The following is a 17,933-nucleotide window of genomic DNA, read 5'->3' on the forward strand; positions in this document are numbered from 1 at the left end:
GATGGTCATCAGATTCAGTCGCACATAGGAGTTGGCTAACTAACCATATTATTTACTGTTAGCCAACTAATAACCATTTTGGTAAGACTTTGACGCCTATCTCTATTATAATGAGTTTAATGTGGTTGTAGCATTGTATAACTATAGTTATAAACACTCATAAATGGTCATAATGCTTATAACTATAAAGCATTTTATCATGACTAATAAGGTCAGGTATAATACGTTATAATTGTTAGTAAGTCGCTGACAATGCCCACATTTATTCATTATAAATATAGTTATAATGTGTTACAATTGGCTTATAGTCGTGTATAACTATCATAATAAGCACTCATAGAGCATTATAACTCTATTATAATACTAAAATGCTCTATAATGTGTTATGCTAAATGTTATAAAGCCTTATGATAATTAATGAGTATTTATAATGATGGTTATACACTTTTATAAGCCAATTATAACACATTATAACTATACTTATAATGTATTATCGACGTGGGCATGGTCAGCGAGTTACTAACAATTATAATGTATTATAATACCTGACCTTATAAGTCACAATAAAATGTTTTATAGTGTGTTTTGATTATTGTTATAAAATATTATGATCATTTATGAATGTTTATAATTGTAGTTATACAGTGCTATAATTGCATTAAAACTCATTATAAGTATGAAAATAATGCATTATAGCGATAGGTTTCAAAGTGTTACCACAATTTTTAAGTTTCTTATGCATGTTGTCAATAACAATAACTAGTAATAAAAACACAGACATGCAAAAAAAAAAAACGTAATGGAAACACTGTGACAGCTGAAAACAGCTGAAAACAGCTAGCCACAGCGGTCCATGATAGCAAATTTGCTGAAAAGTTGCAGCGGCAAGGCCAAAGAATTCATGATTGAATTTGCATTAATAGTTGCAATTGTGACATCATAAAATCCTGGAGGGTCTGTACAATGTCCTATAGAAAAAAGGGTAGAATAAAGGGTTAGGAAAAAGAGAGAGACTTACTTTATGATGGAGGAGGTTGCACCAGCAGCTTGCTCTGCATCTTCACAGTGGGAACTGAAATCATCCACTTGGGGGAAAAAATAAAATCAATGCAATGCATCAGTGCAAGTTGATAAACATTATCTATTAATATATATATTTATGTATGAATGTATCTGTTTATATCTATTTATTCAACTATTTATGTAACTATTTATTCATCTATTTAAATGTGTATTTATTTATTTATTCATTTATACGGGGTCAGCAATATCTGAGAAATTGAGATGATGAGAAGGACAGTGCCAGTGTATTCATTCACATATAAGACAGGGAGCTCAAGACAGGAAGCTGCAGCTGCAGCAGCTTTCTACACAGCTAGAAGAGGCAGACTGAGTAGGGACAGCAGTGAAGGAGGGCCGAGGACCAGGTAAAAGGAAACAAGCAAACAAGATTAAGTTTGATGTGAAACATGAAGTTAATTTTTATCAACTTGCACTAGACTGCATGTCTGAGGGGAAGCCATAACAATGAAGCTGCAGATGCCAAAGATGACAGCTGCAGCGTTGGTCGATTTGGGCAGATCTGACCGTGAGAGGCTATATTTGGCAAACGCAGCGTGGGACGCAGATGGGAGCTTGGAGACATCACAATTTGAAGTAAAATAAGCTGTTTGGTGAATCTTCAACTGATTTCCAGCAAAAGTCCACATTCTGTACAGCCTGTGTCAGCGTTGGTCGTTTTGGACAGATCTGGCCATGGGAGGCCCAATTTGGCAAACGCATCGTGGGGAGCTTGGAGACATCACAATTTGAAGTAAAATAAGCTGTTTGGTGAATTTTCAACTGATTTCCAGCAAAAGTCCAGACTCTGCTCGGAGACATGACAATTTGAAGTAAAATAAGCTGTTTGGTGAATTTTCAACTGATTTCCAGCAAAAGTCCAGGCTCTGCTTGGAGACATCACAATTTGAAGTAAAATAAGCTGTTTGTTGAATTTTCAACTGATTTCCAGCAAAAGTCCACACTCTGTACAGCCTGTGTCAGCGTTGGTCGTTTTGGACAGATCTGGCCTTGGGAGGCCTAATTTGGAAAACGCAGCATAGGGAGCTTGGACACATCACAATTTGAAGTAGGATAAGCTGTTTGGTGAATTTTCAACTGATTTCCAGCAAAAGTCCACACTCTGTACAGCCTGTGTCAGCGTTGGTCGTTTTGGACAGATCTGGCCATGGGAGGCCTAATTTGGCAAACGCAGCGTGGGGAGCTTGGAGACATGACAATTTGAAGTAGAATAACCTGTTTGGTGAATTTTCAACTGATTTCCAGCAAAAGTCCACACTCTGCTTGGAGACGTGACAATTTGAAGTGAAATAAGCTGTTTGGTGAATTTTCAACTGATTTCCAGCAAAAGTCCAGACTCTGCTTGGAGACGTCACAATTTGAAGTAAAATAAGCTGTTTGGTGAATTTTCAACTGATTTCCAGCAAAAGTCCACACTCTGCTTGGAGACATCACAATTTGAAGTAAAATAAGCTGTTTGGTGAATCTTCAACTGATTTCCAGCAAAAGTCCACATTCTGTACAGCCTGTGTCAGCGTTGGTCGTTTTGGACAGATCTGGCCATGGGAGGCCCAATTTGGCAAACGCATCGTGGGGAGCTTGGAGACATGACAATTTGAAGTAAAATAAGCTGTTTGGTGAATTTTCAACTGATTTCCAGCAAAAGTCCAGACTCTGCTCGGAGACATGACAATTTGAAGTAAAATAAGCTGTTTGGTGAATTTTCAACTGATTTCCAGCAAAAGTCCAGACTCTGCTTGGAGACATCACAATTTGAAGTAAAATAAGCTGTTTGGTGAATTTTCAACTGATTTCCAGCAAAAGTCCACACTCTGTACAGCCTGTGTCCGCGTTGGTCGTTTTGGACAGATCTGGCCGTGGGAGGCCTAATTTGGAAAACGCAGCATAGGGAGCTTGGACACATCACAATTTGAAGTAGGATAAGCTGTTTGGTGAATTTTCAACTGATTTCCAGCAAAAGTCCACACTCTGCTTGGAGACATCACAATTTGAAGTAAAATAAGCTGTTTGGTGAATTTTCAACTGAATTCCAGCAAAAGTCCACACTCTGTACAGTCTGTGTCAGCGTTGGTCGTTTTGGACAGATCTGGCCATGGGAGGACCAATTTGGCAAACGCAGCGTGGGGAGCTTGGAGACATCACAATTTGAAGTAGGATAAGCTGTTTGGTGAATTTTCAACTGATTTCCAGCAAAAGTCCACACTCTGTACAGCCTGTGTCAGCGTTGGTCGTTTTGGACAGATCTGGCCATGGGAGGCCTAATTTGGCAAACGCAGCGTGGGGAGCTTGGAGACATGACAATTTGAAGTAGAATAACCTGTTTGGTGAATTTTCAACTGATTTCCAGCAAAAGTCCACACTCTGCTTGGAGACGTGACAATTTGAAGTGAAATAAGCTGTTTGGTGAATTTTCAACTGATTTCCAGCAAAAGTCCAGACTCTGCTTGGAGACGTCACAATTTGAAGTAAAATAAGCTGTTTGGTGAATTTTCAACTGATTTCCAGCAAAAGTCCACACTCTGCTTGGAGACATCACAATTTGAAGTAAAATAAGCTGTTTGGTGAATTTTCAACTGAATTCCAGCAAAAGTCCACACTGTGTACAGTCTGTGTCAGCGTTGGTCGTTTTGGACAGATCTGGCCGTGGGAGGCCCAAATTGGCAAACGCAGCGTGGGGAGCTTGGAGACATCACAATTTGAAGTAGGATAAGCTGTTTGGTGAATTTTCAACTGATTTCCAGCAAAAGTCCAGACTCTGCCTGGAGACATCACAATTTGAAGTAAAATAAGCTGTTTGGTGAATTTTCAACTGATTTCCAGCAAAAGTCCACACTCTGCTTGGAGACGTGACAATTTGAAGTAAAATAAGTTGTTTGGTGAATTTTCAACTGATTTCCAGCAAAAGTCCACACTCTGCTTGGAGACATCACAATGTGAAGTAAAATAAGCTGTTTGGTGAATTTTCAACTGATTTCCAGCAAAAGTCCACACTCTGCTTGGAGACATCACAATTTGAAGTAAAATAAGCTGTTTGGTGAATCTTCAACTGATTTCCAGCAAAAGTCCACATTCTGTACAGCATGTGTCAGCGTTGGTCGTTTTGGACAGATCTGGCCATGGGAGGCCCAATTTGGCAAACGCATCGTGGGGAGCTTGGAGACATGACAATTTGAAGTAAAATAAGCTGTTTGGTGAATTTTCAACTGATTTCCAGCAAAAGTCCAGACTCTGCTCGGAGACATCACAATTTGAAGTAAAATAAGCTGTTTGGTGAATTTTTCAACTGATTTCCCAGCAAAAGTCCACACTCTGTACACAGCCTGTGTCCGCGTTGGTCGTTTTGGACAGATCTGGCCGTGGGAGGCCTAATTTGGAAAACGCAGCATAGGGAGCTTGGACACATCACAATTTGAAGTAGGATAAGCTGTTTGGTGAATTTTCAACTGATTTCCAGCAAAAGTCCACACTCTGCTTGGAGACATCACAATTTGAAGTAAAATAAGCTGTTTGGTGAATTTTCAACTGATTTCCAGCAAAAGTCCACACTCTGTACAGCCTGTGTCCGCGTTGGTCGTTTTGGACAGATCTGGCCATGGGAGGCCCAATTTGGCAAACGCAGCGTGGGGAGCTTGGAGACATCACAATTTGAAGTAGGATAAGCTGTTTGGTGAATTTTCAACTGATTTCCAGCAAAAGTCCAGACTCTGCCTGGAGACATCACAATTTGAAGTAAAATAAGCTGTTTGGTGAATTTTCAACTGATTTCCAGCAAAAGTCCACACTCTGCTTGGAGACATCACAATTTGAAGTAAAATAAGCTGTTTGGTGAATCTTCAACTGATTTCCAGCAAAAGTCCACATTCTGTACAGCCTGTGTCAGCGTTGGTCGTTTTGGACAGATCTGGCCATGGGAGGCCCAATTTGGCAAACGCATCGTGGGGAGCTTGGAGACATGACAATTTGAAGTAAAATAAGCTGTTTGGTGAATTTTCAACTGATTTCCAGCAAAAGTCCAGACTCTGCTCGGAGACATGACAATTTGAAGTAAAATAAGCTGTTTGGTGAATTTTCAACTGATTTCCAGCAAAAGTCCAGACTCTGCTTGGAGACATCACAATTTGAAGTAAAATAAGCTGTTTGGTGAATTTTCAACTGATTTCCAGCAAAAGTCCACACTCTGCTTGGAGACGTGACAATTTGAAGTAAAATAAGTTGTTTGGTGAATTTTCAACTGATTTCCAGCAAAAGTCCACACTCTGCTTGGAGACATCACAATGTGAAGTAAAATAAGCTGTTTGGTGAATTTTCAACTGATTTCCAGCAAAAGTCCACACTCTGTACAGCCTGTGTCCGCGTTGGTCGTTTTGGACAGATCTGGCCGTGGGAGGCCTAATTTGGAAAACGCAGCATAGGGAGCTTGGACACATCACAATTTGAAGTAGGATAAGCTGTTTGGTGAATTTTCAACTGATTTCCAGCAAAAGTCCACACTCTGCTTGGAGACATCACAATTTGAAGTAAAATAAGCTGTTTGGTGAATTTTCAACTGAATTCCAGCAAAAGTCCACACTCTGTACAGTCTGTGTCAGCGTTGGTCGTTTTGGACAGATCTGGCCATGGGAGGACCAATTTGGCAAACGCAGCGTGGGGAGCTTGGAGACATCACAATTTGAAGTAGGATAAGCTGTTTGGTGAATTTTCAACTGATTTCCAGCAAAAGTCCACACTCTGTACAGCCTGTGTCAGCGTTGGTCGTTTTGGACAGATCTGGCCATGGGAGGCCTAATTTGGCAAACGCAGCGTGGGGAGCTTGGAGACATGACAATTTGAAGTAGAATAACCTGTTTGGTGAATTTTCAACTGATTTCCAGCAAAAGTCCACACTCTGCTTGGAGACGTGACAATTTGAAGTGAAATAAGCTGTTTGGTGAATTTTCAACTGATTTCCAGCAAAAGTCCAGACTCTGCTTGGAGACGTCACAATTTGAAGTAAAATAAGCTGTTTGGTGAATTTTCAACTGATTTCCAGCAAAAGTCCACACTCTGCTTGGAGACATCACAATTTGAAGTAAAATAAGCTGTTTGGTGAATTTTCAACTGAATTCCAGCAAAAGTCCACACTGTGTACAGTCTGTGTCAGCGTTGGTCGTTTTGGACAGATCTGGCCGTGGGAGGCCCAAATTGGCAAACGCAGCGTGGGGAGCTTGGAGACATCACAATTTGAAGTAGGATAAGCTGTTTGGTGAATTTTCAACTGATTTCCAGCAAAAGTCCACACTCTGCTTGGAGACATCACAATGTGAAGTAAAATAAGCTGTTTGGTGAATTTTCAACTGATTTCCAGCAAAAGTCCACACTCTGCTTGGAGACATCACAATTTGAAGTAAAATAAGCTGTTTGGTGAATTTTCAACTGATTTCCAGCAAAAGTCCACACTCTGCTTGGAGACGTGACAATTTGAAGTGAAATAAGCTGTTTGGTGAATTTTCAACTGATTTCCAGCAAAAGTCCAGACTCTGCTTGGAGACATCACAATTTGAAGTAAATTAAGCTGTTTGGTGAATTTTCAACTGAATTCCAGCAAAAGTCCACACTCTGTACAGTCTGTGTCAGCGTTGGTCGTTTTGGACAGATCTGGCCGTGGGAGGCCCAATTTGGCAAACGCAGCGTGGGGAGCTTGGAGACATCACAATTTGAAGTAGGATAAGCTGTTTGGTGAATTTTCAACTGATTTCCAGCAAAGGTCCACACTCTTTTTGGAGACATCACAATTTGAAGTAAAATAAGCTGTTTGGTGAATTTTCAACTGATTTCCAGCAAAAGTCCACACTCTGTACAGACTGTGTCAACGTTGGTCGTTTTGGACAGATCTGGCCGTGGGAGGCCCAATTTGGCAAACGCAGCGTGGGGAGCTTGGAGACATCACAATTTGAAGTAGGATAAGCTGTCTGGTGAATTTTCAACTGATTTCCAGCAAAAGTCCACACTCTGCTTGGAGACATCACAATTTGAAGTAAAATAAGCTGTTTGGTGAATTTTCAACTGATTTCCAGGCCGTACAGACTGTACAGACTGTACAGACTGTGTACAGACTGTACAGACTGTGTCAACGTTGGTCGTTTTGGACAGATCTGGCTGTGGGAGGCCCAATTTGGCAAACGCAGCGTGGGGAGCTTGGAGACATCAGAATTTGAAGTGAAAAAAGCTGTTTGGTGAATTTTCAACTGATTTCCAGCAAAAGTCCACACTCTGCTTGGAGACATCACAATTTGAAGTAAAATTAGCTGTTTGGTGAATTTTCAACTGATTTCCAGCAAAAGTCCACACTCTGTACAGCCTGTATCCGCATTGGTCGTTTTGGACAGATCTGGCCGTGGGAGGCCTAATTTGGCAAACGCAGCGTGGGGAGCTTGGAGACATCACAATTTGAAGTAAAATAAGCTGTTTGGTGAATTTTCAACTGATTTCCAGGCCGTACAGACTGTACAGACTGTGTACAGACTGTACAGACTGTGTCAACGTTGGTCGTTTTGGACAGATCTGGCCGTGGGAGGCCCAATTTGGCAAACGCAGCGTGGGGAGCTTGGAGACATCACAATTTGAAGTAAAATAAGCTGTTTGGTGAATTTTCAACTGATTTCCAGCAAAAGTCCACACTCTGTACAGACTGTGTCAACGTTGGTCGTTTTGGACAGATCTGGCAAACGCAGCGTGGGGAGCTTGGAGACATCACAATTTGAAGTAGGATAAGCTGTTTGGTGAATTTTCAACTGATTTCCAGCAAAAGTCCACACTCTGCTTGGAGACATCACAATTTGAAGTAAAATGAGCTGTTTGGTGAATTTTCAACTGATTTCCAGCAAAAGTCCACACTCTGTACAGCCTGTGTCAACGTTGGTCGTTTTGGACAGATCTGGCCGTGGGAGGCCCAATTTGGCAAACGCAGCGTGGGGAGCTTGGAGACATCACAATTTGAAGTAGGATAAGCTGTCAGGTGAATTTTCAACTGATTTCCAGCAAAAGTCCACACTCTGCTTGGAGACATCACAATTTGAAGTAAAATCAGCTGTTTGGTGAATTTTCAACTGATTTCCAGCAAAAGTCCACACTCTGTACAGACTGTGTCAACGTTGGTCGTTTTGGACAGATCTGGCCGTGGGAGGCCCAATTTGGCAAACGCAGCGTGGGGAGCTTGGAGACATCACAATTTGAAGTAGGATAAGCTGTTTGGTGAATTTTCAACTGATTTCCAGCAAAAGTCCACACTCTGTACAGCCTGTGTCCGCGTTGGTCGTTTTGGACAGATCTGGCCGTGGGAGGCCTAATTTGGAAAACGTAGCGTGGGGAGCTTGGAGACATCACAATTTGAAGTAGGATAAGCTGTTTGGTGAATTTTCAACTGATTTCCAGCAAAAGTCCACACTCTGTACAGACTGTGTCAACGTTGGTCGTTTTGGACAGATCTGGCAAACGCAGCGTGGGGAGCTTGGAGACATCACAATTTGAAGTAGGATAAGCTGTTTGGTGAATTTTCAACTGATTTCCAGCAAAAGTCCACACTCTGCTTGGAGACATCACAATTTGAAGTAAAATAAGCTGTTTGGTGAATTTTCAACTGATTTCCAGCAAAAGTCCACACTCTGTACAGCCTGTGTCCGCGTTGGTCGTTTTGGACAGATCTGGCCGTGGGAGGCCTAATTTGGAAAACGCAGCGTGGGGAGCTTGGAGACATCACAATTTGAAGTAAAATAAGCTGTTTGGTGAATTTTCAACTGATTTCCAGCAAAAGTCCACACTCTGTACAGTCTGTGTCAGCGTTGGTCGTTTTGGACAGATCTGGCCGTGGGAGGCCCAATTTGGCAAACGCAGCGTGGGGAGCTTGGAGACATCACAATTTGAAGTAAAATAAGCTGTTTGGTGAATTTTCAACTGATTTCCAGTTAAAGTCCACACTCTGTACAGTCTGTGTCAACGTTGGTCGTTTTGGACAGATCTGGCCGTGGGAGGCCCAATTTGGCAAACGCAGCGTGGGGAGGTTGGAGACATCACAATTTGAAGTAGGATAAGCTGTTTGGTGAATTTTCAACTGATTTCCAGCAAAAGTCCACACTCTGTACAGACTGTGTCAACGTTGGTCGTTTTGGACATCGTCACAATTTGAAGTAAAATAAGCTGTTTGGTGAATTTTCAACTGATTTCCAGCAAAAGTCCACACTCTGCTTGGAGACATCACAATTTGAAGTAAAATAAGCTGTTTGGTGAATTTTCAACTGATTTCCAGCAAAAGTCCACACTCTGTACAGCCTGTGTCCGCGTTGGTCGTTTTGGACAGATCTGGCCGTGGCCTAATTTGGAAAACGCAGCGTGCTTGGAGACATCACAATTTGAAGTAAAATAAGCTGTTTGGTGAATTTTCAACTGATTTCCAGCAAAAGTCCACACTCTGTACAGCCTGTGTCAGCGTTGGTCGTTTTGGACAGATCTGGCCGTGGGAGGCCTAATTTGGAAAACGCAGCATAGGGAGCTTGGACACATCACAATTTGAAGTAGGATAAGCTGTTTGGTGAATTTTCAACTGATTTCCAGCAAAAGTCCACACTCTGCTTGGAGACATCACAATTTGAAGTAAAATAAGCTGTTTGGTGAATTTTCTACTGAATTCCAGCAAAAGTCCACACTCTGTACAGTCTGTGTCAGCGTTGGTCGTTTTGGACAGATCTGGCCATGGGAGGACCAATTTGGCAAACGCAGCGTGGGGAGCTTGGAGACATCACAATTTGAAGTAGGATAAGCTGTTTGGTGAATTTTCAACTGATTTCCAGCAAAAGTCCACACTCTGTACAGCGTGTGTCAGCGTTGGTCGTTTTGGACAGATCTGGCCATGGGAGGCCTAATTTGGCAAACGCAGCGTGGGGAGCTTGGAGACATGACAATTTGAAGTAGAATAACCTGTTTGGTGAATTTTCAACTGATTTCCAGCAAAAGTCCACACTCTGCTTGGAGACGTGACAATTTGAAGTGAAATAAGCTGTTTGGTGAATTTTCAACTGATTTCCAGCAAAAGTCCAGACTCTGCTTGGAGACATCACAATTTGAAGTAAATTAAGCTGTTTGGTGAATTTTCAACTGAATTCCAGCAAAAGTCCACACTCTGTACAGTCTGTGTCAGCGTTGGTCGTTTTGGACAGATCTGGCCGTGGGAGGCCCAATTTGGCAAACGCAGCGTGGGGAGGTTGGAGACATCACAATTTGAAGTAGGATAAGCTCTTTGGTGAATTTTCAACTGATTTCCAGCAAAAGTCCACACTCTGTACAGACTGTGTCAACGTTGGTCGTTTTGGACAGATCTGGCCGTGGGAGGCCCAATTTGGCAAACGCAGCGTGGGGAGCTTGGAGACATCACAATTTGAAGTAGGATAAGCTGTCTGGTGAATTTTCAACTGATTTCCAGCAAAAGTCCACACTCTGCTTGGAGACATCACAATTTGAAGTAAAATAAGCTGTTTGGTGAATTTTCAACTGAATTCCAGCAAAAGTCCACACTCTGTACAGTCTGTGTCAGCGTTGGTCGTTTTGGACAGATCTGGCCATGGGAGGACCAATTTGGCAAACGCAGCGTGGGGAGCTTGGAGACATCACAATTTGAAGTAGGATAAGCTGTTTGGTGAATTTTCAACTGATTTCCAGCAAAAGTCCACACTCTGTACAGCGTGTGTCAGCGTTGGTCGTTTTGGACAGATCTGGCCATGGGAGGCCTAATTTGGCAAACGCAGCGTGGGGAGCTTGGAGACATGACAATTTGAAGTAGAATAACCTGTTTGGTGAATTTTCAACTGATTTCCAGCAAAAGTCCACACTCTGCTTGGAGACGTGACAATTTGAAGTGAAATAAGCTGTTTGGTGAATTTTCAACTGATTTCCAGCAAAAGTCCACACTCTGTACAGCCTGTGTCAGCGTTGGTCGTTTTGAACAGATCTGGCCGTGGGAGGCCCAATTTGGCAAACGGAGCGTGGGGAGGTTGGAGACATCACAATTTGAAGTAAATTAAGCTGTTTGGTGAATTTTCAACTGAATTCCAGCAAAAGTCCACACTCTGTACAGTCTGTGTCAGCGTTGGTCGTTTTGGACAGATCTGGCCGTGGGAGGCCCAATTTGGCAAACGCAGCGTGGGGAGGTTGGAGACATCACAATTTGAAGTAGGATAAGCTGTTTGGTGAATTTTCAACTGATTTCCAGCAAAAGTCCACACTCTGCTTGGAGACATCACAATTTGAAGTAAAATAAGCTGTTTGGTGAATTTTCAACTGATTTCCAGCAAAAGTCCACACTCTGTACAGCCTGTGTCCGCGTTGGTCGTTTTGGACAGATCTGGCCGTGGGAGGCCTAATTTGGCAAACGCAGCGTGGGGAGCTTGGAGACATCACAATTTGAAGTAAAATAAGCTGTTTGGTGAATTTTCAACTGATTTCCAGCAAAAGTCCACACTCTGTACAGCCTGTGTCCGCGTTGGTCGTTTTGGACAGATCTGGCCGTGGGAGGCCTAATTTGGAAAACGCAGCGTGGGGAGCTTGGAGACATCACAATTTGAAGTAGGATAAGCTGTTTGGTGAATTTTCAACTGATTTCCAGCAAAAGTCCACACTCTGTACAGACTGTGTCAACGTTGGTCGTTTTGGACAGATCTGGCCGTGGGAGGCCCAATTTGGCAAACGCAGCGTGGGGAGCTTGGAGACATCACAATTTGAAGTAGGATAAGCTGTTTGGTGAATTTTCAACTGATTTCCAGCAAAAGTCCACACTCTGCTTGGAGACATCACAATTTGAAGTAAAATAAGCTGTTTGGTGAATTTTCAACTGATTTCCAGCAAAAGTCCACACTCTGTACAGACTGTGTCAACGTTGGTCGTTTTGGACAGATCTGGCCGTGGGAGGCCTAATTTGGCAAACGCAGCGTGGGAGCTAGGAGACATCACAATTTGAAGTAAAATAAGCTGTTTGGTGAATTTTCAACTGATTTCCAGCAAAAGTCCACACTCTGTACAGCCTGTGTCCGCGTTGGTCGTTTTGGACAGATCTGGCCGTGGGAGGCCTAATTTGGCAAACGCAGCGTGGGGAGCTTGGAGACATCACAATTTGAAGTAAAATAAGCTGTTTGGTGAATTTTCAACTGATTTCCAGCAAAAGTCCACACTCTGTACAGTCTGTGTCAGCGTTGGTCGTTTTGGACAGATCTGGCCGTGGGAGGCCCAATTTGGCAAACGCAGCGTGGGGAGCTTGGAGACATCACAATTTGAAGTAAAATAAGCTGTTTGGTGAATTTTCAACTGATTTCCAGCAAAAGTCCACACTCTGTACAGTCTGTGTCAACGTTGGTCGTTTTGGACAGATCTGGCCGTGGGAGGCCCAATTTGGCAAACGCAGCGTGGGGAGCTTGGAGACATCACAATTTGAAGTAGGATAAGCTGTTTGGTGAATTTTCAACTGATTTCCAGCAAAAGTCCACACTCTGTACAGACTGTGTCAACGTTGGTCGTTTTGGACAGATCTGGCCGTGGGAGGCCCAATTTGGCAAACGCAGCGTGGGGAGCTTGGAGACATCACAATTTGAAGTAGGATAAGCTGTTTGGTGAATTTTCAACTGATTTCCAGCAAAAGTCCACACTCTGCTTGGAGACATCACAATTTGAAGTAAAATAAGCTGTTTGGTGAATTTTCAACTGATTTCCAGCAAAAGTCCACACTCTGTACAGCCTGTGTCCGCGTTGGTCGTTTTGGACAGATCTGGCCGTGGGAGGCCTAATTTGGAAAACGCAGCATAGGGAGCTTGGACACATCACAATTTGAAGTAGGATAAGCTGTTTGGTGAATTTTCAACTGATTTCCAGCAAAAGTCCACACTCTGTACAGGCTGTGTCAGCGTTGGTCGTTTTGGACAGATCTGGTCATGGGAGGCCTAATTTGGCAAACGCAGCGTGGGGAGCTTGGAGACATCACAATTTGAAGTAAAATAAGCTGTTTGGTGAATTTTCAACTGATTTCCAGCAAAAGTCCACACTCTGTACAGCGTGTGTCAGCGTTGGTCGTTTTGGACAGATCTGGCCGTGGGAGGCCCAATTTGGCAAACGCAGCGTGGGGAGCTTGGAGACATCACAATTTGAAGTAAAATAAGCTGTTTGGTGAATTTTCAACTGATTTCCAGCAAAAGTCCACACTCTGCTTGGAGACATCACAATTTGAAGTAAAATAAGCTGTTTGGTGAATTTTCAACTGATTTCCAGCAAAAGTCCACACTCTGTACAGCCTGTGTCAGCGTTGGTCGTTTTGGACAGATCTGGCCGTGGGAGGCCCAATTTGGCAAACGCAGCGTGGGGAGCTTGGAGACATCACAATTTGAAGTAGGATAAGCTGTTTGGTGAATTTTCAACTGATTTCCAGCAAAAGTCCACACTCTGCTTGGAGACATCACAATTTGAAGTAAAATAAGCTGTTTGGTGAATTTTCAACTGATTTCCAGCAAAAGTCCACACTCTGTACAGCCTGTGTCAGCGTTGGTCGTTTTGGACAGATCTGGCCGTGGGAGGCCCAATTTGGCAAACGCAGCGTGGGGAGCTTGGAGACATCACAATTTGAAGTAAAATAAGCTGTTTGGTGAATTTTCAACTGATTTCCAGCAAAAGTCCACACTCTGTACAGTCTGTGTCAGCGTTGGTCGTTTTGGACAGATCTGGCCGTGGAGGCCCAATTTGGCAAACGCAGCGTGGGGAGCTTGGAGACATCACAATTTGAAGTAGGATAAGCTGTTTGGTGAATTTTCAACTGATTTCCAGCAAAAGTCCACACTCTGTACAGACTGTGTCAACGTTGGTCGTTTTGGACAGATCTGGCCGTGGGAGGCCCAATTTGGCAAACGCAGCGTGGGGAGCTTGGAGACATCACAATTTGAAGTAGGATAAGCTGTTTGGTGAATTTTCAACTGATTTCCAGCAAAAGTCCACACTCTGCTTGGAGACATCACAATTTGAAGTAAAATAAGCTGTTTGGTGAATTTTCAACTGATTTCCAGCAAAAGTCCACACTCTGTACAGCCTGTGTCAGCGTTGGTCGTTTTGGACAGATCTGGCCGTGGGAGGCCTAATTTGGCAAACGCAGCGTGGGGAGCTTGGAGACATCACAATTTGAAGTAAAATAAGCTGTTTGGTGAATTTTCAACTGATTTCCAGCAAAAGTCCACACTCTGTACAGCCTGTGTCAGCGTTGGTCGTTTTGGACAGATCTGGCCGTGGGAGGCCCAATTTGGCAAACGCAGCGTGGGGAGCTTGGAGACATCACAATTTGAAGTAGAATAAGCTGTTTGGTGAATTTTCAACTGATTTCCAGCAAAAGTCCACACTCTGTACAGCCTGTGTCCGCGTTGGTCGTTTTGGACAGATCTGGCCGTGGGAGGCCTAATTTGGCAAACGCAGCGTGGGGAGCTTGGAGACATCACAATTTGAAGTAAAATAAGCTGTTTGGTGAATTTTCAACTGATTTCCAGCAAAAGTCCACACTCTGTACAGCCTGTGTCCGCGTTGGTCGTTTTGGACAGATCTGGCCGTGGGAGGCCCAATTTGGCAAACGCAGCGTGGGGAGCTTGGAGACATCACAATTTGAAGTAGGATAAGCTGTTTGGTGAATTTTCAACTGATTTCCAGCAAAAGTCCACACTCTGCTTGGAGACATCACAATTTGAAGTAAAATAAGCTGTTTGGTGAATTTTCAACTGATTTCCAGCAAAAGTCCACACTCTGTACAGCCTGTGTCAGCGTTGGTCGTTTTGGACAGATCTGGCCGTGGGAGGCCCAATTTGGCAAACGCAGCGTGGGGAGCTTGGAGACATCACAATTTGAAGTAAAATAAGCTGTTTGGTGAATTTTCAACTGATTTCCAGCAAAAGTCCACACTCTGCTTGGAGACATCACAATTTGAAGTAAAATAAGCTGTTTGGTGAATTTTCAACTGATTTCCAGCAAAAGTCCACACTCTGTACAGACTGTGTCAACGTTGGTCGTTTTGGACAGATCTGGCCGTGGGAGGCCCAATTTGGCAAAAGGAGCTTGGAGATATCACAATTTGAAGTAAAATAAGCTGTTTGGTGAATTTACAACTGATTTCCAGCAAAAGTCCACACTCTGTACAGCCTGTTTCAGCATTGGTCGTTTTGGACAGATCAAACTCAGCGTGGGGAGCTTGGAGACATCACAAGTTGAAGTAAAATAAGCTGTTTGGTGAATTTTCAACTGATTTCCAGCAAAAGTCCACACTCTGCTTGGAGACATCACAATTTGAAGTAAAATAAGCTGTTTGGTGAATTTTCAACTGATTTCCAGCAAAAGTCCACACTCTGTACAGCCTGTGTCAGCGTTGGTCGTTTTGGACAGATCTGGCCGTGGGAGGCCTAATTTGGCAAACGCAGCGTGGGGAGCTTGGAGACATCACAATTTGAAGTAAAATAAGCTGTTTGGTGAATTTTCAACTGATTTCCAGCAAAAGTCCACACTCTGTACAGACTGTGTCAGCGTTGGTCGTTTTGGACAGATCTGGCCGTGGGAGGCCCAATTTGGCAAACGCAGCGTGGGGAGCTTGGAGACATCACAATTTGAAGTAAAATAAGCTGTTTGGTGAATTTTCAACTGATTTCCAGCAAAAGTCCACACTCTGCTTGGAGACATCACAATTTGAAGTAAAATAAGCTGTTTGGTGAATTTTCAACTGATTTCCAGCAAAAGTCCACACTCTGTACAGTCTGTGTCAGCGTTGGTCGTTTTGGACAGATCTGGCCGTGGGAGGCCCAATTTGGCAAACGCAGCGTGGGGAGCTTGGAGACATCACAATTTGAAGTAGGATAAGCTGTTTGGTGAATTTTCAACTGATTTCCAGCAAAAGTCCACACTCTGCTTGGAGACATCACAATTTGAAGTAAAATAAGCTGTTTGGTGAATTTTCAACTGATTTCCAGCAAAAGTCCACACTCTGGACAGACTGTGTCAGCGTTGGTCTTTTTGGACAGATCTGGCCATGGGAGGCCTAATTTGGCAAACGCAGCGTGGGGAGCTTGGAGACATGACAATTTGAAGTAAAATAAGCTGTTTGGTGAATTTTCAACTGATTTCCAGCAAAAGTCCACACTCTGTACAGCCTGTGTCAGCGTTGGTCGTTTTGGACAGATCTGGCCGTGGGAGGCCTAATTTGGCAAACGCAGCGTGGGGAGCTTGGAGACATCACAATTTGAAGTAGGATAAGCTGTTTGGTGAATTTTCAACTGATTTCCAGCAAAAGTCCACACTCTGCTTGGAGACATCACAATTTGAAGTAAAATAAGCTGTTTGGTGAATTTTCAACTGATTTCCAGCAAAAGTCCACACTCTGTACAGACTGTGTCAGCGTTGGTCGTTTTGGACAGATCTGGCCGTGGGAGGCCCAATTTGGCAAACGCAGCGTGGGGAGCTTGGAGACATCACAATTTGAAGTAGGATAAGCTGTTTGGTGAATTTTCAACTGATTTCCAGCAAAAGTCCACACTCTGTACAGACTGTGTCAACGTTGGTCGTTTTGGACAGATCTGGCTGTGGGAGGCCCAATTTGGCAAACGCAGCGTGGGGAGCTTGGAGACATCAGAATTTGAAGTGAAAAAAGCTGATTGGTGAATTTTCAACTGATTTCCAGCAAAAGTCCACACTCTGCTTGGAGACATCACAATTTGAAGTAAAATTAGCTGTTTGGTGAATTTTCAACTGATTTCCAGCAAAAGTCCACACTCTGTACAGCCTGTATCCGCGTTGGTCGTTTTGGACAGATCTGGCCGTGGGAGGCCTAATTTGGCAAACGCAGCGTGGGGAGCTTGGAGACATCACAATTTGAAGTAAAATAAGCTGTTTGGTGAATTTTCAACTGATTTCCAGGCCGTACAGACTGTGTCAACGTTGGTCGTTTTGGACAGATCTGGCCGTGGGAGGCCCAATTTGGCAAACGCAGCGTGGGGAGCTTGGAGACATCACAATTTGAAGTAGGATAAGCTGTTTGGTGAATTTTCAACTGATTTCCAGCAAAAGTCCACACTCTGTACAGACTGTGTCAACGTTGGTCGTTTTGGACAGATCTGGCCGTGGGAGGCCCAATTTGGCAAACGCAGCGTGGGGAGCTTGGAGACATCACAATTTGAAGTAAAATAAGCTGTTTGGTGAATTTTCAACTGATTTCCAGCAAAAGTCCACACTCTGTACAGCCTGTGTCCGCGTTGGTCGTTTTGGACAGATCTGGCCGTGGGAGGCCTAATTTGGCAAACGCAGCGTGGGGAGCTTGGAGACATCACAATTTGAAGTAAAATAAGCTGTTTGGTGAATTTTCAACTGATTTCCAGCAAAAGTCCACACTCTGTACAGTCTGTGTCAGCGTTGGTCGTTTTGGACAGATCTGGCCGTGGGAGGCCCAATTTGGCAAACGCAGCGTGGGGAGCTTGGAGACATCACAATTTGAAGTAAATAAGCTGTTTGGAGAAATCACAATTTGAAGTAAAATAAGCTGTTTGGTGAATTTTCAACTGATTTCCAGCAAAAGTCCACACTCTGTACAGTCTGTGTCAGCGTTGGTCGTTTTGGACAGATCTGGCCGTGGGAGGCCCAATTTGGCAAACGCAGCGTGGGGAGCTTGGAGACATCACAATTTGAAGTAGGATAAGCTGTTTGGTGAATTTTCAACTGATTTCCAGCAAAAGTCCACACTCTGTACAGACTGTGTCAACGTTGGTCGTTTTGGACAGATCTGGCCGTGGGAGGCCCAATTTGGCAAACGCAGCGTGGGGAGCTTGGAGACATCA

This window comes from Trachurus japonicus, chromosome 19 (genome assembly GCF_045865225.1).
Source record: "Trachurus japonicus isolate A0001 chromosome 19, Traja_1.0".
Classification (NCBI taxonomy): domain Eukaryota; kingdom Metazoa; phylum Chordata; class Actinopteri; order Carangiformes; family Carangidae; genus Trachurus; species Trachurus japonicus.